The following is a 25,131-nucleotide window of genomic DNA, read 5'->3' as shown; positions in this document are numbered from 1 at the left end:
TCCAAAAAACCTGAGGATTTTTAAAAAGAGGTAAGTTCTAATTTTCCAGAAAACTCACTGATGTGGAAAACTTCATTTCCTGATAATGCTGGGAAGTTCCATATGGTGTCGGTGCTCGTGAATTGTTTAGTTTTATTATCCTCATTAACAGGGATAATGGTTGCTTTTTAACAATCACGATCACCATCTGGAGCCTGGAAAACCACAGTTTGAGGCTCAGGTAGAAAGACGAGACTGTCCTGACTGGGTCTTAGCTCATTTCCCCACTGCCAAGTCCTGTGTGTGCCCATGTGCTTGGCTGCCAGGCACGACAAGAACCACACTGACAGATGTGGCATTAGTTTAAGCAAAACAGAACAAAACTCAAAGAGCGCAGGGCACAGTGAGTTGGCTGTTTAATCTCAGACTAATTTTAAATATTCACAAAGTAGCTTTCCATGTGTGTTCCCCTCATAGCCCCAGTGACCCCTAACTTTGCTGTTGGCATTGTGACAAGCAGGCGATGTGACTAAGTCACTGCTCCCCTAGATCTTGGGGTGAATTGGTTTAAGCATCTTCTCTTTGTGCTTCAGAGAGAAGTGTTGCCTTGTTGGGAAAAGGTGGCTAGACAACCAAGCTGCCAGGTAACCGTAGCAACCATGCACACCTGCCACTGTGAGTTCTTAGGGCTCCTCTCCAGATCTTTCCCAGACCTATATTTTCAAGCTCTCCCTGCCTGCAAGAAGGCAGAATCTGAGACCAACTTGACCCTAACATGCAGGGACAGTTAGGTAGTGCAGATTGGCAGCCTTTTCTTGGTACCTAAACAGTTGGCACCCCGTGGGCTAAGGGGAGAAGATGGAAGAACAGGGGAAGTGATGAGGAAAAGCCCATAAGGGAAATAAAAGAGCAGCTTTTGATAAACTCACAACAAGGGAGGGTAAGATGCTTCCATTCAAGATTGCACTGGACCTACGCTAAGGAAATGTATCCAAGTCTGCTGGAGATACAACCAGTTGGTGAATTGGTCAGGATGGTTTTCTAGAGGAAAGTTTTTAGCAGGATTCTGGGGGCCAAAAAGAGGGCTTCAGGGACAGGGATGGCAGGGAAGAACACCAAGAGGCAGAACAAGTGGAACAGGGTGTTGGGGGCCTATGGCTGGGGTTTGCAGACCGAATCCACCATCGGAAATACAGCCAATGCCAGGGAGTAAGACAGAGAAATCAGGCTTCCCTAGGTTCTGCTTCCCTCGAACCTCCAGTCTTTCTGTCTGCCGCTCTCCAACTCAGCCTTCACGGCAGCCTCTTCCTTGCACGTAGCTTCCAAAATGTCAGTGCCATTCCATCCATTGGTATCAATTTGAAAGAAACTGAGACAAATGTTGACTGCATTGATGCTTAAGCCATTGTTAGGGGTCAGCCAAATCAACTCCTGTGGTTTCTTGACGATTTCTCTGATCACATGTAAATATTGTGAATGTTTACATGAAGAATGTTGGAGGAAGTGCGTTATAGCCGCCCCTCACTTCACCTCCCCATCATCTCCTACAAACAGGTGTATCATTGGAGATGGTGAGGACTACTACGTCTTAAGTATAAGGGATGTTTCCCCATAGAGGGATGAATAGTGGTGTTACTTACTCCACCCCACTTTTCTGCAACAAGGCGGGGGTAATGTTTTACATTAAAAAATAAAAATATTCTGCTTGAGCACTTTCAGAAGCTTTTGAGCCATTGCTCTGTATTTCTTGCATCTATCTTTGAACAGGTCCAGGTTAAGAGTTAGATTTTCTATGGTATCTAAAAAGAGTGAGAAATAATGACTTAAGCTCCATAGCATTCTAAGACTAGTTATTTTCTCTTTTTGACTTTTTAAAAATGCTATTTTAAGTAGCTCACCTACTGTGTTAGTCAATTAGTGCTTCTATGACAACATATCTGAGACTTAGGTAATTTATAAAGAACAGAAATGCTCAGTGTCTGGTGAGGGCCTGGTCTCTGCTTCCAAGATGGTGCCTTATTTGCTGTGTCCTCTGGAAGGCTGTTTTCTAGCATTGGAAAGGTGGAAGGGCCAAGAGGGCCTAGCTAGTTCCTTGCAGCCCTTTTATTTTTATTTTTTTGTTATGCTTTAAGTTCTGGGGTACATGTGCAGATCATGCAGGTTTGTTACATAGGTATACACGTGCCATGGTGGTTTGCTGCATCCATCCCCCCGTCATCTACATTAGGTATTTCTCCTAATGTTATCCCTCCCCAATCCCCCTACACCCTGCTATCCCTTCCCTAACCCCCCTCCCCCGACAGGCCCCGATGTGTGATGTTCCCCTCCCTGTGTCCATCTCTTCTCATTGTTCAACACCCACTTATGAGTGAAAATATGCAGTGTTTGGTTTTCTGTTCTTGTGTCAATTTGCTGAGAATGGTGGTTTCCAGCTTCATCCATGTCTCTGCAAAGGACATGAACTCATCCTTTTTTATGGCTGCATAGTATTCCATGGTGTATATGTGCCACATTTCCTTTATCCAGTCTGTTTTTGATGGGCATTTGGGTTGGTTCCAAGTCTTTGCTATCGTAAACAGTGCTGCAGTAAACATATGTGTGCATGTGTCTTTATAATGGAATGCTTTATAATCCTTTGGGTATATATCCAGTAATTGGATTGCTGGGTCAAATGGTATTTCTATTTCTAGATCCTTGAGGAATCACCACACTGTCTTCCACAATGGTTGAACTAATTTACGCTCCCACCAACAGTGTAAAAGTGTTCCTATTTCTCCACATCCTCTGCAGCATCTGTTGTCTCCTGATTTTTTAATGATCGCCATTCTAACTGGCATGAGATGCTATCTCAATGTGGTTTTGATTTGCATTTCTCTAATGATCTGTCATGATGATTTTTTTTCATATGTTTGTTGGCCCTTGCAGCCCTTTTAAATCATCACTAATCCCACTCATGAGAGCTTTAATCATCTCCTAAAGGCCCCACCTCTTAATACTATCACATTGGAATTTAAGTTACAACATACGAATTTTGGAGAGAGACATAACATTCAAACCACAGCACCTGCCTGGCATATTTCACAGTGCTCTGTAGCCAAGCTTTAACGATTAGCTGATTGCTGCCAGTCTGCTACTCTAAGGGATTGGTGTCATTTGAAGTTTTAACTTTTCCTAAGGCTAGGTTTTCTCAGTAGCAATTCAAATGAGATTGGCCACTTCTATGGTTCATAGGTAAGCCACATCTAGGCTGTGAGACTGAGGCATATTGACTAGGCGTGTGGTTTATTTTAGTGGCAAAACCATGTATACACCCCCGTTTCTCTTCAGAATTGCTATAGTTGTCTTCCACACTTAGGAGATGGCAGCTTTGATTACATACTAACAGAGTCAACTGAATTTAGGTCTCCGACTCTGGCACACTCCACTGCATGCATCAAAGAGTATTTAGTTATATATGTCTTAACAACATGGTTTTATGACAGGAGTAAAACCCACATTAGTAAATTACTATGTATTTTTTAAGGGACCCCGAACTGCTGGACTGTTTAGGGTAGAAACGTGGAGTCGGATTTGTACCATTTGTTATTTAGAGGATGCACACATCATATTAGACCTACCTCATGTTGCATTTGGCTCTGATTGGGTGAGATCACGACCCTGTCCTCTGAAGCTGAGAGGTGACTGTGATACTTTCTCATGGACTCTATATAGTAACTCTTCATTATTTACTGGGTGATATTAGACACTGAATTTAGCATCCCTGGGCCCTGGTTTCCTCAGCTCTTAAATAAGGGGAGAGGAGGTAGAGGGAATTAAACTAGATGATAATTAACATCACTTCCAGCTTTAACTTCCATAACACTCCTAAGCACTGGGCAAGACTCATGTTTTAATTATAGAAATGCCCATGAGCGCTTTCAGTCATAAGCTTTAGTTCCATCCTCTGTGGCTGTGGATAAAAGTGATCCCTTCTGTGGTAGGGGCTGTGGGCACACGTCCAGTTGCCTACTTGGAACGTGCAAGGCCACGAAGTACCCAGGACACAGCATAAGAGGCAGAAAGGAAGCTCCCTGAAAGCAGGGGTAATCTGTATCTGATAAGGTTAAGTGTAGCTATACATAAGGAAAAACCTAAAATAACTGTCTTAAAGCTGTGATACTTGAGGTATGATTCCCTACCCAGTGGCATTAGCCTGACTTGGGAGCTCATTTGAGATATAAAATTCCAGGCCTCATAAGAATGATATCATGGACTTTGGAGACTTGAGGGGAAGGGTTGGAGGGGAATGAGGGATAAAAACCACACACTGGGTACAGTGCGCACTGCTCAGTTGATGGGTGCACCAAAATCTCATAAGTCACTAAAGAACTTATCCGTGTAACCAAAATCACCTGTTCCCCCCAAAACTATTTAAATGAAATAAAATTAAATTAAAAAAGTAAAATGTCAGGCCTCCCCATCATACCCGATGAATCAGAAATTGGAGCCCAGCAATCTGTGTTTTAAGAAGTCTTCCCAGTGATTCTGATGCACACTCAAGTTTGAGAACCACTGTCCTAAACACACAAAGATTATTCTGTTGTGGAAAAAGAGCCTGGAATAAAGCAATCTTGGGTTGACTGAATGTCATCAGGGAACCAAACCACCCAAATCTATTTTATCAGACTCAGGTCTGAATGACTTTGACTTTCTCCCTGAAATGAAATCTACTCTCAAAGCAAGACAATTTGGTTCACCTATTTAAAATAATTCTCAAAGATGAATTGTAAAAATATTTTGAGCAACAACACCATCATTGGGCTAAATGCTTCCTGAGAGGATGTACCACTCACATAGATAGACTGTCATTGGTATATTTCTTTGAAAATTAACCTCATTAATTCATGGTTATATATCTTAACAATGCAATAGGATTATAAGGCCATATCTTATGATCCTTTTGTATCTCCCTTGTAACATGTTACTGATCACTGAGTAAGCTTTCAATAAATATCGAATTAAACTGATGACTGTTATAGAGACCTAGGCAAGACACAGGTTGGGCAAAATAAAATCAAGAATCAAACTCTTTTCTGGATAACCAAATCAGTGCAGACAGCAACTCAAAATGCTTCATAATTTTAAACATTTGGTTCTCAATAAGAGATATATATTTTTCAGTATAGTTTGGGCTGTATTGATTGTGGACTGGGAACAGTGGACTGGGAGCTGAGAACCAAATTTTACCCTATCTCTGCCTCTAAAATTAGGCAAGTTACATAATTCACTTTGCATCTCATTTTCCTTTTCTTATAGACAAGGAACTCTTACAAATACAGGGACAGGATAAGAGAACTAGTTCATGAATGTTTTCTTCTCCTGAGGGGATATATATATGGAGCCTGGCCATAGGAGAGGATGGGTCAGTAGCACAGTTAAGGCACACCAGGTACTCACCCCTGATTCTACACTCCTTCAGATGAAGTCAGTTTCTATCAGGTCAGGCATAGTAGTGGACACTTGTAATCTCAGCATTTGGGAGGCTGAGGTGGGAGAATCATTTGAGGCCAGGAATTCAAGACCAGCATGAATAACATAGCAAGACTTCATTTCTACAAAGTGATAATAATAAGTAAAAAAGAAGAAAAGAAATTACTTTCCATTGGTCTATATAAATCTGTAGGGGGGATAATCATAGGGAATGTCTGAGGACAGAGAATGACACTGAATTTTCATCTCTAATTTAACTAAGAAGTCTGAGTAGTTTGAACATTGAAGTAACTTCCTTTAATTTCCACACATAGCTCTGATTTCCAAGAGAGAATATCAATGTTTTTGACCAATTCATAATTTCAAAGACTGGAAAAACTGTGTTTATATGCACAACCCCTGTTCTGAGGACCAGACTAAAGGATGCTTGTTTATACCAGGAGAAAGCAAAGCCATGTCTAGATCAGAACACCTGCTGCTGGCAGTCAGATCGAATCAACAGCATTGAATGAGTTCCTCCCAGGGACAGTGCAGGTACTCCAGAAGACATGAAGGTGGTGTGGCTGATACTGCAGGTTGTCTACTCAGCATTCGTTCTATCTTATTCGCTATCAACAGAGCTCCTATATCACTGAGGGCAGCAATGTGCCCACTTAAAAACTACATTTCTTAGATTCCCTTGCACCTGTATGTAGCCTTGTGACTACATTTTGGTCATTGAAATCCACATGCAAACTTTATATGGATCTCCAGGAAGGCTCTTTAAAGGGAGCTGACTCAGCTGAAAGTGTGCCTATTTAGCCCTTCTTCTGTTTATTTTTCCAGCTGCCTGGAATTCGAATATAGTGTCTGGAGCTTCAGTACTCATCCAGTACTGTAAGTGTGAAAGCCATACACTGAGGGTGGTGGAGTAGAAAGTTAGAAGGAATCTTAGTCTCTGTTAATTTTATATCAATCATACATTGCCTTCCCGTAGGCCTCTTTTATTTTTATTTATTTTTATTTTTGGAGAATAACTTTTTTTGGGTTTAAGCCTCATTTTGGGCATTCCATTATATGCTGCTATACCTAATCCCAGTTAATACAGGCGGTCCTTGTTCCTAGGAACCTTTGTGCCTCTGGATACTGGTACATTCCAGGGACATGAGTCCCTACCACAGAGTTTATCATTTTTCAATCAGAGCAATGGAAGATGAAGCTAAAGCCTGAGACAGAATGACTCAGCAGATATTAGGACTTGAGGCTTCCCTGTCACCAGTGAAAGGGTCACAGAATGTTAGGACTGGAAGGGATGTTAATGATGACCTGGTTTAGTTCCTCCCACCCTATCTGCCCCTCTACATTTCAGATATGAGGAGACTGAAGCCCAGAGATGCTAAATGAAATGTCCAAGGTCACCTAATACGTCGTAGGAGAGTTCTGACGTAGAAACCGCGGGAAGGTATTCTTCCCAGCAGTAGAGGAGAGTAGCATGGCCTCACCCAATAAGGACCAGACACTGACACGAGGGCCAGCATGTTATAGAAGGTCTGTGTATCAGGCCTGGTTTCCTGGTGTGGTTTTAAACTAACTTTCAAAGTTAGTTCAGCTGAAAGCTCTCAAAATGTTTTAGCAATGATTTGTTCATGTATCTTTTATCTTTATTCTATCCTCATTGTTGAGAGGTTATTGCAGTGAGAGCTAAAAAAATTTTGACTGACACACAAAGTCATATAAAAGTTTTATAGGATTCATATTAAAACATTTCTGGGAATCAGATCTTTCAAATTAGTCTCCAAGTGAATGAGTATGTGGGGTAGGTTCAGATATATGCATTACCCATGGGAAAAAGGGTGGCTACGAAACGAGGGTGTTTTGCAGCAAATATGTCAATGAGCCCATCCTCAGAGGACAGATTAGTGGAGTATTAGCAGCTTTAGGGCTAGAGGTGGTGGTAGATAAAAGATGATTATAAGGTAGGCAGAACCAAGAAAATAGAGGAGTATAGGTGGCAGGTGTGGCTTTTGCACAAGTTTCCTATAACTCAAGAGTAAGCATTGATCTTAGCATGGAGGGTCTAAGTTTTATTACTATTTTGGTAATGTCTTTTTACCTAATATTAAATCCTATTCAGCTGCTGGTAAAATACAACCTGCTAAATAGGGAGCCCCCCAGCTTGAACCTATGAATGCACTCTGAACACCATGGTGTAGAAGGACCTTAATTATAGAGAACATCTACAAATATCACTTTGTTTACATGTGGTTAGTGATGGCCTTAAGATACTCTGGGCTCTTGAGTGTCTCCTCGACCACCCACGGCCCAGGACCTGCTGAACCCAAGAGGTTTCTTGCTTTTGCTTCTGTTCTAGGACCTTTTTCAGTTTGAGGAGGTCTCTCCTCACCCTGAACAAAAGCCAGAATGGAGAGCTCCTGATGGTAAGTATGCAGTATCCCACAGTATTTCACATTTGCAAGTCTTGGAGAATCTTTTGAAGGCTTGGAGTTGGAGGATTGTATAAACTTTTTTTTTTTTTTTGTAAACTATTGCTGATTTATTCTGCAGAGACAGATCAAGTTCAGTATCTGGTACGTGTACCATGGAGAATTCAGAAAAATCACCAGGGGTTACTGGGGCTTGGAATGAAAGCTTGGACCACTGAATCAACAATTCTGTTTGCTTTAAGCATGAAGTGGAGACAGGATTACATGGGTGATAACCTCTCCATATTTATCTGGATTTCAGCTGCAGAATGCAGCTAAGGAAATGGGTTTAAGCTTGGTTCTTTGGGTTTAAATTTTTAATTAGCTACCCCAGTCTCAACTGAAGTTGACCATAATTCCAACTAAAGTGGCACTTTTTAGGAGTGTAAAGTTCTATGGATTTTAACACATGCATAATCTTGTAACTACTACCAAACACAGGTTACAGAACAATTCCAACACCACATTTCCCTCAAACTACATGGCAGTTTTTTTTTTTTTTTTTTTTTTTTTCAAAGATGGGCTTTCACCATGATGGCCAGGCTGGTCTTGAACTCCTGACTTCAGGTGATCCACCCACCTCGGCCTCCCAAAGTGCTAGGATTACAGGCATGAGCCACCACGCCCAGCTTTTTTTTTTTTCTTTTCTTTAAACAGTCTCGCTCTGTTGCCCAGGCTTGAGTGCAGTGGTGTAATCTTGACTCACTGCAACCTCCACCTCCCAGGTTCAAGTGCTTCTCCTGCCTCAGCATCCCAAGTAGCTGGGACTACAGGTGTGCACCACCATGCCCAGCTAATTTTTTTGTATTTTTAGTAGAGATGGGGTTTTGCCATGTTGCCCAGGCTGGTCTCAAATACCTGACTTCAAGTGATTAGCCCACTTTGTCCTGCCACAGTGCTGGGATTACAGGCATGAGCCACCACATTTGGCCCATGGTAGTTTCTTTTAAAAACAGCTTTATTTGAGATATAATTCACATACTAAGGCCAGGCGCAGTGGCTCATGCCTGTAATCCCAGCACTTTGGGAGGCCGAGGCAGGCAGATTGCTTGAGCTCAGGAGTTCGAGACCAGCCTGGGCAACATGGTGAAACGCCTTCTCTACAAAAAACCCCACAAAAATTAGCCAGACGTAATGGCACATGCCTGCGGTCCCAGTACTCGGGAGGCTAAGGTGGAAGGATTGTTTGAGCTCAGGAGGCTGAAGCTGCAGTGAGCAGAGGTGGTGCCACTGCACTCTAGCCTGGGAGACAGAACAAGACCTTGTCTCAAAATACTACTACTAATAATTCACATATCATATAATTCACCCATTTAGAATGTGCAATTCAGTAGTTTTTAGTACATTCACAGATATGTGCAACCATTGTCACAGTCAATTTTAGAACATTTTCATCATCACAAAGAGAAACTATTCTTTAGTTATTAATTACCTATTTTTTTCACCCTCCCCCAGGACCTAATAAACTAGTAATCTATTTTCTGTCCCTATAGATTTGCCTATTCTGGACACATCATATAATTGATATTTTATAACATATCTTTTAGTCTTTTGTAACTGGCTTCCTGGCTTCCTTCACTTAACATACTGTTCTTTTTTTTTTGAGATGGAGTTTCGCTCTTGTTACCCAGGCTGGAGTGCAATGGCGCGATCTCGGCTCACCGCAACCTCCGCCTCCTGGGTTCAGGCAATTCTCCTGCCTCAGCCTCCTGAGTAGCTGGGATTACAGGCACGTGCCACCATGCCCAGCTAATTTTTTGTATTTTTAGTAGAGATGAGGTTTCACCGTGTTGACCAGGATGGTCTCGATCTCTTGACCTCATGATCCACCTGCCTCGGCCTCCCAAAGTGCTGGGATTACAGGCATGAGCCACCGCGCCTGGCCAACATACTGTTCTTAAGCTTCATTTGTGCTATAGTATATATCACAACTGCATTCCTTTTATGACCAAATAATACTCCATTGTGAGGAGATTTGGCATATAATTATTCATTCATGAGTTAATGGACATTTGAATTGTTTCCGCCTTTGGCTATAGTGAATAGTACTGCTTTGGACACTTGTATACAAGTTTTTGTTTGAAGACTTGTTTCTGATTCTCTTGGGTGTATACCTAGGAGTGGAATTGTTGGGTCATTTGGTACTTTTATGATTAACTTTGTGAGAAACTGCCAAACTGTTTTCCACAGTGGCTGCACCATTTTACGTTCCCACCAGCAGTGTATGAGGGTTCCAGTTTCTCCACATCCTCACCAACATTTGTTATTATCTGTTTTTGTTTTTGTTTTGTTTTTCTGCTTATAGCCATCCTACTGAGTGTAAAGTTACATGGTAGTGTTTTAGGTTGTAAGATTCTCACAGACTGGGCAAAAATGTGGAGATGTTTGTCTTTTTTTTTCTTTTTTTTTTTTTGCCTGCTGCTGATCCAGACAGTAAAACACAAACCTTCAGAATGAGAGCCGTAAAAGGGAATGGGCAGAGAAATTACATCAAAGAGAATTGTCAAATAAGCACCACTGGAGAAGAAGCAGAACGTTATGATAGGAAAATAATGAGTTCGATGTACTTTAGGACAACACATATAATTTGTTCCTATGTGCCAGGCTCTGTACTAGGCGCTGAGGCCCTAAAATGAGTTAAACAAAATCAAGCCTTCAAAATTCTTATTGCATGGAGGGAGAGCAGAGACGAGAGTTCTTCATACATCTAGGTATCAGAAGGGGCTTCCTGGGGGTAGAGGGATAAAAAACAAATTCTCATCAGATAATAAGGGGCTGTAGCAGTATATGGGAAAACACTATGCTGAAATATTTGGGAAATATGTTCTGGATGGCCTACTTTTCTTTGGTCTTTAGGCAACAATCTTGATTAAAGTTTGGTTTCTTTCATTTCTCAGTCAGTAATTGGTGGGTACAATTCTTTCTAGAGGAAAATAAGTCATAACTAAGACCTTTGCAAATATTGCTAGCTTTTGCTTATTTGCACTGATTAAAGGGCAACATATAATTAAGGATGGGACCAATTTAAACAGAGTTCATATTTTGCTGTAGATTTTGTTTCTTCTCTTGTCTCCCAGATGTTGCTATGTCAGATGTTCTCAGAACTCACGGATCCAACTAAGTCATGAAGCCATAGGAAACAGGGAGTGTAATCTCTCAGGATGATGTACTGGCCTGAGCAGAACAAGTTTCTTTTGACACTGCTTCTTGTTCACACCTTTCCTGTGGTGAGAAATAATAATTTGGGTTTTATATTTTCTCTCTAACTTCTGCTATACAGGAAGAATCATCCTGAAAATTTTTGATCTATTTTAGATGTGGTAAAAATACCCAGAGATTACCTTTGCTGCTCATTCCTTCCTGGTACCATTAAAAACTTTTTGCCAAATTCATGAGAGGAAAATAAATTCCTTTGATGAGACTCTTTGGCTTTTAAAATAATCACAAATAACTTGTTAATTCATGTCCCAAATAACAGCCTAGATATCATCATAAAATATATCCAAATGTACAGTAGACTAGCTTCCCAATGACCTGTCTCTGGAAGGCCACCATAGAGAACAGACTCTAATCCCAAATAAATAATATACCAATTGAGAACAGACTCTAATCCCAAATAAATAATATACCAAAGTCAGAAGCCAATTCACATAAATATGACAAAACCTGAAATTTTTTGAGCTATTTCTGGGGAATTAGTAACAAATTTTTATTAAATATTTCCTAAGTTGTAGAAAATAAGTGTCCTTGGGTTTCTGGTTTGAATGAATGATGATAGTAATTTGTAATTAGCACATGAGTTATATATGGGTTTTCTATCACCCATAACAAATTACTCCAAATTAAATGATCAAAGACAACAACAAACATGTGTGATCATACATGGTTTCTGGAAGTGGGTTAGCTGAGAGGTTCTAGCTCGGGAACTCTCATGAAGCTGCAGTCATTTGCAAGCTTGACTGGCACTGCAGGATCTCTTCCAAGATAGTACACTTGCAAGGCTGGAAAATGGGTGCCTCAAATTCTTCTTCAAGTGGAACTCTCTATAGGACTGCTTGGGTGTTCTTACAGTGTGGCAGCTGTCTTCTCTAAGAAAAAGTGGCCCAAGAGGGCGAGGTGAAAGCAGCAGTATCTTCTGTGACCTGGTGCAGGAAGGCAAACATCATCACTTACGCCTTTTTTTTTTGAGACCGAGTCTCACTCTGTCACCAGTCTGGAGTGCAGTGGCACGATCTCGGCTCACCGCAACCTCCGCCTCCTGGGTTCAGGCAATTCTCCTGCCTCAGCCTCCTGAGTAGCTGGGATTACAGGCACGTGCCACCATGCCCAGCTAATTTTTTGTATTTTTAGTAGAGATGAGGTTTCACCGTGTTGACCAGGATGGTCTCGATCTCTTGACCTCATGATCCACCTGCCTCGGCCTCCCAAAGTGCTGGGATTACAGGCACGAGCCACAGCTCCCGGCCACCCATGCCATCTTTTATTTGTCACACAGACCAACCCTGGTCTGATGTAGAATAGGACTACTCTGGGGCATGAATAGATCCAGGAAAGGGGGCTTACTGGGAGGCACCGTGGAGGCTGGCTACCACAAGTCGTTAATACGTAAATTGTAAATGAATCACTTAAAAAAAAAAAAGAATGGGTTTAAGTACCTTTCTGTTCCTGCAGTTAGTATCTGAATATTACTGTTAAAAAATTGCAAATGAGTGAAGCCAGATTATAAAATCATTGGAGCTCTTTTAGGGAGAAAAAGATTTATGATGAGCATCAGGTGGATCATTAGTCCAGGGCTATGTAGGACCATCTGGTATTAGCTTGATTCTTCCATCTTCTGCCATTGTGGGCATAGAGCACTGGGGTCTTTGCACCTCCCAGATTCTCTGAAATATGCAACAGGCCTTCAGCAACTATTCCATGTCATCTCGTGTTATTTCCTTGAGGCTCCTCAGGTTTCTTGGCCCCAGCACTGGGTTCTCACCGTTTCCTTCTCTAACTGGTTAAGTTCCCTGATGTCATGCCACACCCCATGGGTAGTCCTCAGATTATGTGCAATTCCCAGACTTCTGGCTGTTTTCCCATTCTTTCAATTAAAAAAAAAACCACTGGAATACTAGTAAGAGAGGAGTTATCACTCAAAGTCAACTCAGTTCTAAGTGATATAAGTAAAGCATGTATATAAATAAGATATTTACAAACTTTCACACATTAATCACTGCTAGTAACAAATTCCTAGCCAGGTGTGGTGGCTCACGCCTGTAATCCCAGCACTTTGGAAGGCTGAGGTGGGCGGATCACCTTGGGTCAGGAGATCGAGACCAGCCTGGCCAACATGGTAAAACCCCATCTCTACTAAAAATAAAAAAACAAAATTAGCTGGGTGTGGTGGCATGTGCCTGTAGTCCCAGCTCCTAGGGAAGCTGAGGCAGGAGAATCACTTGAACCCAGGAGGCGGAAGTTGCAGTAAGCTGAGATCGTGCCACTGCACTCCAGCCTGGGTGACAGAATGAGACTCTGTCTCAAACAAACAAACACATTCCTTAACTCAGAGGTTGAGGGCCTCAGTAAGGACACAAGTTTTGCGAGTCTGAGTTTGAAAACTGGGCTGGCCTCCCGCTTCTTCCAGTTTCATGGCAGGCTTGCAAGCACATGCCACAACTGATGAGGTGAGCTGGGTGAGAGAGTATCTGTGTGATCCCTTCCTGTCCATCTAAACAGGTCCAGCTGTGGATACTGGCTTGCCACTCCAGAAGTTTCCTCAGCCTATCCCCTGTTACCCTGTTTCAACTCATGCTTTGGTTCTTATGTCCCTTTATTCTCCAGCCCTGTATTCTTTAGACACTGGCTCCTGCTGTCCACCAGATCCTCATGGTGCAATGACTGGTGTAGATGGGCTTGTTGAATTCACTCTCTGGATCTGAGCAACGTTGGGTGAGCTGTGATGAAGCGCTCCTATCCATCCAGTATGCTTCACAGTGGGAATCTCACCCTGTTCATCACCACTGCCCTAGTAGCTGCAGGTGAAGGATCATACACACTGATGGTTGCATCACTACTTTTAGGGGGAATAGCAGTGGTAGTTTTCCCCTGGAAGTAGTAATGCATCAGTACTTCTAGGGGAAACAAATCGAAGTAAATCCTCAGGTCCCATCCAGGACTACTGAATCAGAAACTCTGGGAGCAAGGCCCAGCAATCTGTATTTGCCAAGCCTTCCAGGTGCTTCTTCATACTCAGGTTCAAGAGCTGCTGGGATATAGCAGTTAAGAGATGAACCCTGTAGCCAGACTTCCTTTGCTAGAATCCTGGCACTGTTACTTACTCCTTGTATGACTCTAGGTAAGTTGCTTGATCTCTTTGTGTCTCAGTTTCCCCACCTGTAAAGTGGAGATAATGATAGTACCACCATCAGAAAGTCGTTACAACGATTAGATTTGGGAGTACACTTAGAATAGTGCCTAGCACATAGTAAAAGCTCAATAAATGTTAACCATTGTTATTGGAAGACATGGTGTCATGGAAGAATGGGGGGAGTTTCTTTTCCTAGCCGCCTTCTTTTCATGAGAACCCAATGAAGCTTTCTAGTGTAGCCTTCTCTGAGGAGCAGCTACAGGCTGGAGTTGCTGGGATAGGATCAGAACTGAGGATATGCTCAAAGCCTTATCTGTTGCTTTGAGGGAGCAACAGATATGTTGCCCTAGAGGGAGCCCTAAATTTTAAAGAACTTTGCTCTCCTTAGCATTGGTAAGACCATTTCCTGACCTAAGGGGCAAAAGGTTGATTCCTTGCTGGATTTTTTTGGGAGAAACCGTAAGTGTCTAATAGAATGCAAGGTTATAAGGAAATTCGCACAGACATCTCAAAATAAAAATCATTTACAATTAACTTTAAATATTTAATTTTTTTTAATTTAAAAAATTAAAAGTGGAGGCTGGAGGTTGATTTTTAATAATAATTATACAAAGGGGAGAGGGAAGGGGAAGTTGAGCTGAGCTGTCTGGGGTGCTGTGGCGTGGTGGGCTAGCTACACTAACCGTGGCTGCCATTTGGGCGCTGCCTGGCTGGCCGGGTCCTTGGCCTTCTCTGTAGCGTCCAGTGCTGTCTCTTTTGCCTTCTCCTTGGCTCCCTTAGCTGTGTTTTGTAAGGGGCCACACTGTGCAGCTTGGACGAGATGTATTCAAAACCCTTCATCGTCTTGATCGCATTGGTTTTGAACTGGGTGAGACCAAATTCCTGGACAGCTCTGGAGATGCTTAAGTAAGCTATAGGATACCCAGGCCTTCCAGTGGATTGGCGTCCAGGTGCTGCTGCCAGAGTTCTCAGAGTAAGCACGTGGTTCCGCCACCTCCACAGCCGGGTGTGGTTGATGTTCCAGGTGAAGTGGTCACGTCTGATTCGGTGGCTTCAGAGTAGAGTGTTTCAGGGTGGACACTGAGCGAGTGGCACTGGGCAAACAGTGGCTCAGCCCAGCGGGGCATCTGCTGGTCTCGGTCAGGTCGCCAGGACAGGAGCTCAGGGGTCTCCACCCCGTGCAATGTGTTTGCTGTAGGGATTTGGGTACCGCTGTCATCAGGCAGCAGACACTTGGTCCCAGGAACTCCGGAGCATGCTCCAGCCCAGGAAATACTTCACTATCATCCTGCCTGGGATGGGCTTGGCACGCAGGCAGCATCAGAGTGCAGAGGGTGGGGAGTATGTGGGGTCAGGCCAGGTTGGGCACCCACCCCTGACCAGACCCCACAGCGTGCCCAAGCACCCATACAGTCAACTTTAAATTGCATATTTGGGGAAAGAGTCCATACAGAACCAAATGGCTATGTGATGTTATAACCTCTCCCATAGTGTGGAGGTCACTGTTGCAACTTTTAAATGGACTATTTTCCCCAGTTGCTACAGACACATGCATCAGCACAGCCTCAGAACCCACTTACCAGTCGAGATAGGTGACATGGTGATTCCTCTTCTTCCAAGGTTTGAAACTGTCCTAGGAAGAAATACAGCTTGACTGAATTAAATTGTTTTCAGTAAGAGTTTTAAGAAACCCACCAAATGAATTGGGGTTTTACTTTTGGCAGCCCCAACAGCCAAACTGACTCGTCCATTAAGTAATGCACAAGTAGTTGATGAGATGACCAGAAAAAGTGATTTCGCTGGGAAAATGTTTGGAATTGGAAGCGGCTGGGATTTAAGCTCAGGAGCTCACAGGTTCCACTCTAGGACTTAGTAGCCTCAGGGTTCAGACAGCCACTTACCCTGCTTTTAGCGGGGTCATTGACTAGAAGGATAGGATAGAACTGGAGCAGGCTGGGTCCGGGTCTTTCTAGTCAATGTGTATCTTTGGACCTGTGCAGGCATGTAGGCTACAGTGTGCAAACTGTAGTTCTGAAGACCAACCCAAGAGCCTTGCATCTCTCTCTCTTTATCCTGTTGCAGGTCTGAGAATCTTTTGAGGCCAAAGAAAATGAATTCTAAAGCTCAGACTTAGATCCAGCAGCCAGTGGGAAAGCATATGCCATGGAGATGCAGCCCAGCATTCCAGGAATGTGTTCTCTGAGGACCAGGTGCTTTTCTTATCTCAGTATGTTTTCCTCCTATCCCACCCCTCCCACCTGACCATCTCTTCTCATTGAATCTCCCAGTGAATTTGCCTGTTGCTTTGACAACAGCTGGAAAGAGGATGTGGGGGATGGCGAAGTGGAAGACTGGAAATACCACATCACCCTGTGGTAGGATTGCTGCTGAGATCCAGAAGGGAGCGCAGCCAGAATGAGATGTTAGCTTGAGGCTTGGAAACAGCAGCATGGGATGATTTGCCCTGGGAGGGAGGGTCTTCTCTCGCTCCTTTTCCTGCTCCTTGGAATCCCCTAGGACTCTGAAAATAAAGGATTTATTTCAGGGGACAGAGCTGGTATCTTTCCAAGAGAAAGGCAAGTTGATGGCAAGAGGCTGAAGCTCCAGTTGTGGTGTAATTTATGATGGGGGCTTATCAGCCTGAAGCAGCCTGGGTGGATCTCTCCCCACAGAAATGCTCTGCTCAGTCCTCCTGCTACTTAAAAAATGAAGTGTGTTGGACTAGTGTGGAGACCTCGTAATGCCCGGATGATCACACAGACTTGGGTATGGAGCCTGGTTTCAGAGCATAAGAATGGACCCAGGCAATACCACTCAAGTGAAGATAAATAATGGGCAACTCACACAGGAAGGTCAGACATCTGACTTCAAATAACATGTTTTTTTCTCGAGCTGAATCGCTTAGAGTTGAATGAGGTCAGGTGTGCATTCACGTATCTTTCCTTAGCTCAGCTCATAACTGTCTGTGTTTTCTCCCGAGGGGGTATTAAAAACAGAGCTGCTTCACATGAATGTGATGGTTACCATCAGAACCATGTCACGACTTTGTATTTTCTCTATCATCTTGAAGGAAAAATTATGTTCCATAGCTTCAAGGTCAACTGTGAGCTATTTGGGCTTGGACATGAAATGAGACCCTTCGAAAGCTTGTCCCTCTCTTCATTCATATTTTGCTGATGTTTAATAAAACTCAGTTATTCTCCAGCCTAGGGTTGGAGGTCAGGCAGCCATAAACGGGCAGCCATAAACCTGTCCGGGAAATTTCATTAGGTAGAATTAGTTTTTCTTTTTTTTTTTTTTTCCTGCCATAAAAGGGAGTATATGTGTGTGGTCTTATTTTTATTTTTGTTTTCGTTGTTTTGTTTTTAAATTGTTTGCTTTTGCCTTGTGTTTTGTTTCTGTGGCTGTTTAGAGCTGGTCTTATAGCCTGGAGCAGTGTCTGGAAATGAATGTGTAAATAGTAGTGGCCTGTCTCCCTGGTCCCCCACCCTGTTCCTTTAACTTTCAGACTCAGAAGCTAGAGTCCCCAACTCCCCAGGAGGCAGACTTAGCCTTGCCCTCAGCATTGGGGTTGATTTTATTCCTGGCTGAGGGAATGTCAGGGGACTAAGGTCAGAAGTGGGATGACTTGCTGCTGTCTGTTCATGTTCGGATCTGGTGTCCTCCCTCCTCAATCAGACCCTGGTCCTAATGCTCTGTTTCCAGCCCTCTGCCTGTTTATCCTCTCACAGCACTGGCCCTGCTGACCATCACCTGCTCCTCCACTGGTTTCTGGGCAACCACTTGTTTTCTGATTCTCTTCCCTCTTCTCAAGTCTTCTCAGGCTCCTTGGCAAACTCTCCTCTGCCCTCCCTAAAATGTTGACATTCTGTAGGGCTCTATCATTTGTCATCTTCTCTGGATAATCTTCCTTACACCTGTGACGCTAATCACCAAGTCTAGGATACTGACTTCCAACCATTGCTACTGAACTCCAGACTTAAGTTTCCAGGCTTTCTGGTCATTTCGACTAGTACGCTCTTTAGTAGCTGAAACTTAATATATTTCAATAGGAACTCGTTATCTTCTCTCTTGTCTTAGTCCCTTTGAGCATCTGTGAGAAATCGTCATAGGCTGGGTAGCTTATAAACAATAAAAATTTATTTCTCACATTTCTGGAGGCTGGAAAGTCTTAGATCAAAGTGCTGGAAAATTTGGTATATTGTAAGACTTGCTTCCTGGTTTATAAATGACTGTTTTCTCTCTGTGTCCTCACATGGCAGAATAGGCACAGATGCTCTCCCAGGTGTTTTTTTTTTTTTTTTTTTAAATAAGGGCACTAATTCCATTCATGAAAGCTCTGCCCCATGACCTAATTACCTTTCAAAGGCCCCACCTCCTAATGCCATCACATTGGGGGTTAGGATTTCATCATATGACTTTTAGGGGGACACAAACATTCAGTGTATAGCCCCTATCGAGGCAGATCTTGTAGTTTTGATTTTGATTGATAGACTACCACCCATCCAATCCCTCAGGTCAAAATCCCAGGGTCGTCCTAAATGATTTATTTTTCCTCATTCCTTGTGTTCAACTAATCATCATATTCTTATGTTTTTACTTCAGAAATTTTTCTTGACTCTTACCTCTCCTATACATTTTCACTGCTACTGCTTTGGTGCAAACCCCCATCCTTCTTCACCTACAAAAATACAATATTATAATTCTTAAACAGGCATAAGCTTAACAAATAATAAATGAATGAATGACGTATCTGGTACCAGACAGACTATTGTGAGGGTTAAAGGAGGTACTTTATGGAATGCACACTCAGTACAATGATTGGTACATAGTAGAGGCTTAATAAATGAGTTATTTATACGTTATATATAGGAAATATTTGAAAGCGTGGACTTTGGACCTAGACAGCCTCAGTTCAAATCCAAATTCCACCATGTACATTTATTATGTGTGTGATCGCTGTGCCTCTATTTCCTCATCTGTAAAATGGGGATGAATATGATAAGGCTGTTGTGAGAGTCAAATGACTTATTTATGGAAAGCACTTAGAACACTGCCTGAAATATAGTTCATGAGCAGTACATTAGCGGTCACTATTATTATGGTTATTAGTTTCCTGTCTCCTATCTTTTATAAGTAACATGTTGGCTTTATTAGAGGAAGAAAGTTCTTAAGTATGGCATCCTAAATTTACATAGAGAAAAAAAATCATCACCTAGTTTTCCCCCAAGTAAAACTCATATCTATAAGTTCTGAATTTCATAAGTGCTGAATCACAGTCTTTTTTCATAGTACAGTGTTTATAATAGCTCTTTCGGATGACCAGCCGTCCTGGTTTGCCTGAGATGGAGGGCAGCAGGGGCAGTTTTCTGGGATGGTGGACTTTCAGTGATAAAACAAGAATAGTCTTGGATAAACCAGGATAGTTGGTCATCCTGTTTTTTTTATGCTTAATAGAGCTCCTCTTCTGAAGTTCATCTTCCAAACATAATTCCCCAAGCATATTTCAAAGATAAAACAAAATATATGAATTAAGGTGAGGGACTTGAATGGAAGGTTGGGGACATAATCTAGGAATCTTTGTGTACCATCTTCAGTACTTATCCATCAAAATGTCCACTTAAAGGGGATTTTGGAAACAGATGAAGGCTTTTTCTTACTGGTGAAAAGAACAACTAACTTCTGACATTGTTCTAAAACCCTGCAGCTCTCTTCAGCATAGTGTCTGCATTGAGTGCCAACTGAAGTCCTGTTTCTCATCCCCTAGGCCTTCTCCTCCTCAGATGGGCTGCAGGGGGCCATGAGGCCCCGGTGGCAGCAGATCAGCTCTGAGCACAACCACTGCATAGAGGGTTCAGCGAAGCGAGTGGGGCTATTACTCCCCACCAAGCTGTTCCACTGCCTTATCTCCTGTGTTTTTAAACTCCAGATTTTATCTTTCCCTGTTGGCACCAAACTTATCTTCATAAAATATAAATCAAATCACATTATTTCCCCATGAAATCTGTTGACGCCTGTGGCTAGTGGGATCAGTGCCAAATCCTTGTCTTACTCTGTGAGATCTTTCACGCTCTGGCCCCCAGCAACTCTCCAGCGCTTCTCCTGGCCTTCCTCGGGTGACCTCTGCTTCAGTAACCCAGGACTCACCACTGTTCCTCAAAGTTCACTAACTATGACTTTCATTAACTCAAGCTTCTGTATATGCTATATTCTTTGCCTTGCAAACCCTTTCCCTTGCTAGGCAAATTCCCACATGTTCCTTAAAACCCATATAAAAGATGATCTCCTCTGTGAAGGTAATCCTTGGCTCCCCTCTGGGTACCTAGAGCGCTCTGTTCAGACCTTAAAGAAGTTCCTACTTAGTATAAGAACACATTTGCACATCCATCCCTCCCTGGAGGCTTTGAGTATCTTGAGGGACTGGACCTCTGGTGTATTCTTCTTAGAATTCACTGTGTCTAGTACAGGTCTGTTGAATAATGGAATAACAGCAGCAACAAAGCCCCAACCACAGCAACAACAGTTAACCTTGACTGGGAGCATTTATGCTGAGTGCTGTGCTGAGTGCTGTGCTGAATGCTTTCCCGAATGCTTTACAAGCCTCAGCTCAGTCCTTTAAGGAAAGTGACACTACTACCCCTATTTTATAATGAAGATAAGTGCTAATTTGGTTAGAAACTGGAGTTCATCTTTGTTCTGCCTAGAGAGCAAAAGCTTATGAGGCTTAGACAAATCACCAATAGAGTGTTTTTAAAAAGCTTTAAAATGCTTGAGTATAACCTTTCTTAATCCAGCGTGTTGGTGGCTCTTGCTCATATACAAAGAGCTGAGGTGCCAATCGCAGATTCAAGCTAATTGCTAAAGCAACCTCCAAATAAGTAAGACATTTCCTTAACCCAATGTCACTTTTAGCTTGAATCTGAAAGTTATAAAACTGTTTTCCTTGGAAAACATCCTTAGTGAAGGTGTTTAATGGAGCCACCTTGACCTTGGCTTGGTTAGTATGAATCAGGCTTAAGGGCCATTGACAGCTATGCCTCCTACTCATTTTCCAGGAAATATCCATGTTATCCTTAGCCAATGCCAGTGCTTTGTACCACTTGCCCTGCTTTGGTGTACAATTTGAAGTGTCAGAAGCACTCACTGAAAACTTAAGCCAATCCACAGAATACAGCTCTGAGAATCCTTACCTTATGGATTCAGTTATAGTTTCACCATTCTGGGTAATTATGAAGGATAGTAAAGATAACTATAATTTATTTAGACCCTCTTATTTTTCAGCTGTGCATTGCCTCCATCCCCGTATTCCATTTTCAGAGGAAGAAATTGAGGCTCAATAATTTGTGTAACTTGTCCAAGATCTCCCTGCAAGTAAATGTAGAACTTGGGAACGGAACCAAGATGAGTCTTACAAGTCCTGTGTTATTCACCAGTGAGCTACACAGCCTGACAGTGCAGATCGCACAATGTCTGTGGGCATCCAGCACTCGAATAGTTTGGAAAACACCAGCCTGTGTTCTCCAAATGAGATCTGGTACTCATTCTTGGACTCCGTGTTTCTGGCGGGATTCTACATTCTGTGTTACTAGGGTAGGTTAATCCTAAAGGTAACTGGGTACTTGTTCACTATTCTGTAGGGTTGGAGATTTCCTCTGGACGTTTTCCGTGGGCATAGTGATGAGTGGGACCAGGGTAAGGATGTAGTGGGCGATAGCTGGCATAGTAGCCTAAGAGCAGAGTAACCGGCTGACCTGTTTAGTGGGCCATGTTTAAAGCTGTCCCTGACCTTTTCCTAAGCACTCTCTTTCTGTCTTATCTTGTTTCTACTTCTGGCATGAAGGATCTAGACCAATTTAATGATGAATAATGACAAAACTCAAGAAACATTCTTATTACTATGATTTTTAATCTTGAAAATGAGGATTATGTGGGTAACCAGAAACTCCAGGCCGACTCCATATAAAGACCTGGGTGGCCCTGCTAACTCTTTCATACACTGAGAAAATCTTGGTTTCACAAAGATTGCAGCAATTTGAAAATAGTTCTCTAGGCTATGAAATTTACCTGACTAAAACCAATCTAATCCCTTGAGCCAAAGATCAAACTTTTTGCCAGACATAGTTTTACATTGTCATTTTAACCTTCAGGTGGGACAGCAATTGTTTCTAAGTTTTAATATAGAGAATCTGTCTCCATAGCCAGGAGGAAGTGTGGATGGAAGCAATTAACTGGACAGTTCAGTCAATCAACTCGGAAGCTTACTGACCAGAGTGTTTAGAGCTACCTACCTTTCTTCTGGTTTTAATTTTGTAGTTTATCAGAGTCCAGAATTTCAGTCTGGTTCATAACTTTTATTTAAACACCGAATTTTGAAACTGGGCTTGAATTAGTGCTTCTTTGGACTCTCTCTCTCTCTCTCTCTCTGGTTTGCTCTCAACAGCTGGAATGAGAGACTGGATGGTGTTGAAGTGAAATGCTGGAGCCATCCATCCGTGCTTCCAGGATGGCTCCCTGGCTGTGAGCACAGTGACCCTGTGAGGCCAACATGGACTTGGTTCTCCATACGTAACATGGCTGGAGGAGCTCCAGCTCTGGGATGTTATCTTGCTGTTTTACACTGGTGGTTCAGCCAGCCCATGGGAAACTGAACTTGGGCTGGGAGACCTGGCAGCAAATCCAAACTGAAATAGGAATCAGCTCTTCAAGTCCAAATGTGGAAACAAATGTGGGTCCAAGGCCTAAATGCCCGAAGGACATTGGGAAGGGGTGAGGTGGAATCAAGAAAGCTTTGGTGACTCTATGGGAAGGGCTATTGAATATCTTCTTAGGACAGCACAAACTGTCAGAGGCGCAGCATATTTAGAGCCTATTTTTAAAACTGTTTTAGATTTTTTAGCTTGATTGATATATTAATTTTTTTTTTTGAAAAAAGAAACGGTGACCCTCCTAAGAGGCAAAATACTAGCCTTGAGTGTTACGGGATGTATTGTCATCAGTTACTAACTCTTCTAATGGCTCAGGCACTCCCCAAAGCTAAGACTCCTAAGCCCAAAGGAAGATGAGAGCTGAAGGGAACGTCGAGCTCATCCAGTGCAGTGCTTCTCAGCTTGTGCCCACATTGACTTCACTTGGAAATATTTGAGGAATACTGATGCCTGGGCCCCATTCGAGACCAATTAAATCGGAGTGTCTGGGAGAGACACGCAGAAAGTGGTAGGTTTTAACACCTCCTTAGGCATTCTGCCGATCAGCCACGGTTGAGAAGAATCAAACTAGACTCATTTTGCACATGAAGAAATAGAAACCCAGATATTGAGATAAAATATATTGCCTGAGTCATGTAGCTAGTGTCAAAACCTGACTCTTATTTAGTGGTCTTATGTCACACTAAGTTGCTTCTGTTTATCGTAGTTTTGCCATAAATTAAAAGCATACTTGAAAACGTTAGTTTACAAAGTATTTTGAAGAAATGGATTTCATTTTAAGGAAAATAGTGATTCAGTGGCCAATACACTGATGTTTTCTGCATGATCTTCAGGCCGATCCACATGCTCATTGTGCTTGGGCCCCTGAGTCAGACGCTGGCTCCTTTGCTGCTTCTCCGTCGTTGGCCTAGCATGCTTGCATTCTGTTTCTTCTCTGGAAACCTAGCACGCTACTTTGATTCACTTTGTTAATGGGAAGATGGGAAAGAGTCTCTAGAAACCCTTTTTTTTTTTTTAGACAGAGTCTTGCTCTGTCACTCAGGCTGGAGTGCAGTGGCGCAATCTCAGCTCAATGCAAACTATGATTCCCAGGATCAAGCTTTTCTCCTGCCTCAGCCTCGAGTAGCTGGGATTACAGACATGCACCACCATGCCCAACTAATTTCTGTATTTTTAGTAGAGACTAAAAATACAAAATTGTAATTTTTACCATATTGGCCAGGCTGGTCTTGAACTCCTGACCTCAAGTGATCCACCCACCTTGGCCTCCCAAAGTGCTGGTATTACAGGCATGAGCCACCGCACCTGGCCCTTCCTATATATGTTTAGCTGGTGATACATTTCTACCAGAGAAACATTTTTTACAGAACTCACTTCATGTGGGAGCCATGTGTCTAAGAGAGCCACTCTTTTGGGTGAAGGGCACATCCAGACATGTGCCAGCATTACCCTACAAGATATCGGGTTATCAAGTAAATGTCTACATTGCACGTCAGCAACCATTCGTGGAAACTTACCATTTTTTGTCCAGCTCACCCTGTTTGCCACATTCCAACTAAAATTCATAGCTAGGCTTACCGACAATATCATTTAATCACATTTTATAGACAAAACTTCAAGGTGTTCAGGTCCATGTATGAAAATTAAAATTTCTTCTTGTGTTAAAAACATGTAACAATCTATGATCTAAATTTCAAGATATTTAGAAAAATTGCTTTATCCAGACTAATGGTCCCCAACCCTGACCTATTAGATTCACCTGGGGAATTAATGTGTGTGTGTGTGTGTGTGTGTGTGTGTGTGTGTGTGTGTGTGTGTATATATGTGTGTGTATGTGTATATATATGTGTGTGTGTATATATATGTATGTGTGTGTGTATGTATATATGTATGTGTGTGTATATATGTGTGTGTGTGTGTTTGTGTATATATGTATGTATGTATATAGATGCCCTGGCCCCACCCCAGACATTCTGATAGAATTGGGTCTAGAGTGAGCCAAAAGCGCTAATATTTTCAAATGTTCCTCAGCTGAGTGTCACAGGCAGTTTGGTTGAGAACCATTGCACCTGACTATAAAACAGGGCCCTGAGCTTGGAACTTTTTGCTGTGACCATATTGCTCTAGCATTTTTATTTCATTTTAAGTATTCAAAAAAAAGAGAGAA

The 25,131-nt window shown here is 42.5% G+C and overlaps 1 protein-coding gene across 1 annotated transcript in view; it reads left to right on the top strand.

Annotated features, from left to right (window-relative positions):
• Nucleotides 1-25,131, top strand: part of RXRG (retinoid X receptor gamma) — a 195,545-nt gene that overhangs the window by 83,659 nt on the left and 86,755 nt on the right. Inside the window, exon 2 of the mRNA XM_012468899.3 lies at nt 16,342-16,469. The gene's annotated coding sequence lies outside the window, so the exon portion shown is untranslated. The remainder of the gene's footprint in view (nt 1-16,341; nt 16,470-25,131) is intronic.

This window comes from Aotus nancymaae, unplaced genomic scaffold, assembly GCF_030222135.1.
Source record: "Aotus nancymaae isolate 86718 unplaced genomic scaffold, 86718_ANA_hifiasm-v0.15.2.pri h1tg000108l, whole genome shotgun sequence".
NCBI lineage: Eukaryota > Metazoa > Chordata > Mammalia > Primates > Aotidae > Aotus > Aotus nancymaae.
Note: the sequence above shows the minus strand (reverse complement) of the source record. Positions and strands in the feature narration are given on the sequence as shown.